This window comes from Pundamilia nyererei, unplaced genomic scaffold (assembly GCF_000239375.1).
Source record: "Pundamilia nyererei isolate P.nyererei 1_Seehausen unplaced genomic scaffold, PunNye1.0 scaffold00141, whole genome shotgun sequence".
NCBI classification, from domain to species: Eukaryota; Metazoa; Chordata; class Actinopteri; order Cichliformes; family Cichlidae; genus Pundamilia; species Pundamilia nyererei.
The window spans coordinates 1,296,169-1,297,674 of record NW_005187542.1 but is presented as its reverse complement, the minus strand read 5'-3'; positions in this window follow the sequence as shown (position 1 = coordinate 1,297,674).

Genomic DNA, 1,506 nt, shown 5'->3' with positions numbered 1-1,506 from the left:
GTATATATATATATATATATATATGTATATATATTTTATATGTAGTATCTTACACCTCTATAATTCTGTATGAGTAAAAATTCATATGGAAGGTAGATCTAATCCTCAGACTGATGGATGGTTTGCAGTTGCCTTGTGTTTTAGGGGTTTGCACTCCATTGTCACATATGTTGAGCCAGCAGTTCTTAACTCCTACAACTTGTAGAAAAAGATTCCTTTTACAAAGAAAACAAGGAAGTTTAAACAGTGTGCTACAAAAACTTGAAATAGATAACTAAATGAAATACTGTTAAAATATTTTCTTAAATATTCTTAGTGAACAATAAAAACTACTAAAAGTAAGTCAAATTAGAGCATATATGGTTGTTGTTGTTTTTTTTTAAAAGGGCTGAAAAGGTTAGTTTGCTGTTAAAGCTCATGGGTAATTATTCTAATATGTAGCTAGAAATGAAACTTATGCAGAAGCTCAATAAGGAAGATCTGGAGTCCCCTATCTGGCTGCTTTCCTGCATTAAGGATTTACATGATTAATGCTTTCCTGCTGTCAACTGACATCACTACTTTAGTCCTAACATCTTCTCGCCCGCGTTGTTTGAGCCAATCAGCCTCCCCTTTACATGGTTGAAATCTTTTGCTCTGTCATTTTCCCTTTAGACTCTGTTTCATGCAACCCACCTCTTACCCATCTCGACATCAGCTCTATTGAAACCTCAGTCTTCATCTTCGCTACCACCAGCTTCTAGACTGGGGAGGGTGGTGTCCTGAGTCCTATCACCACTGGAATTCCTTTTTTAAATCTCCAAATACATTAATCCCTCTATCACAAAAAATCATGTTTACTTCTTCCAAGTGATCTCTCCTTATTGAACTAATGCATAAATGGTTAGCTTAATGGATCAACTGTTTAAAAAATATGAAAGTTTTGGTTTGTCATTTGGAATGACTTCTTATTTCTTCTGTGATTGCTAAGACTTGGGACAGCTAATTTTTTTAAAAAAAAAATGTCCAATTGCCCAAGTTAAATAGGTTAATTAGGCTGATTGCCTAAGTTATGGTTAATTATCGCCAATGACAAATTTGACCTTACTGGGTTACTGAGATCTTATACCATGCTAAAAGTAATGAAAGGGGAGGTAAAACAAAAATGAAAATGAAACAGGTAAATTGTTAAAATTTTTAACTAAAAGTGTCAAATTAACCTAATAGTAATGAAACAAACAGTGATAAAAGTCATATTAAGTTCATAGATGAAACTAGCTTTTAAGTAGCTTAAAAATGATAAAAAGCTAATGCAAATCCACTAAACCAATGTGTGTAAACCAGGAAACGATGTGATAAACCTGTGGAAAAACGCTGGGTTGACACTCAGCTTATCAGTCAGACCTTGTCCTTGCAAGCCCCCACGTTCCCTGTCATCTTTTCCCCATCCATCCAACCACCCCCACTGCTGGAGGCCTTTGCCCTGGGGCCCATCTGACTGGAAACTGTTGATTTGGATCTCTCCAT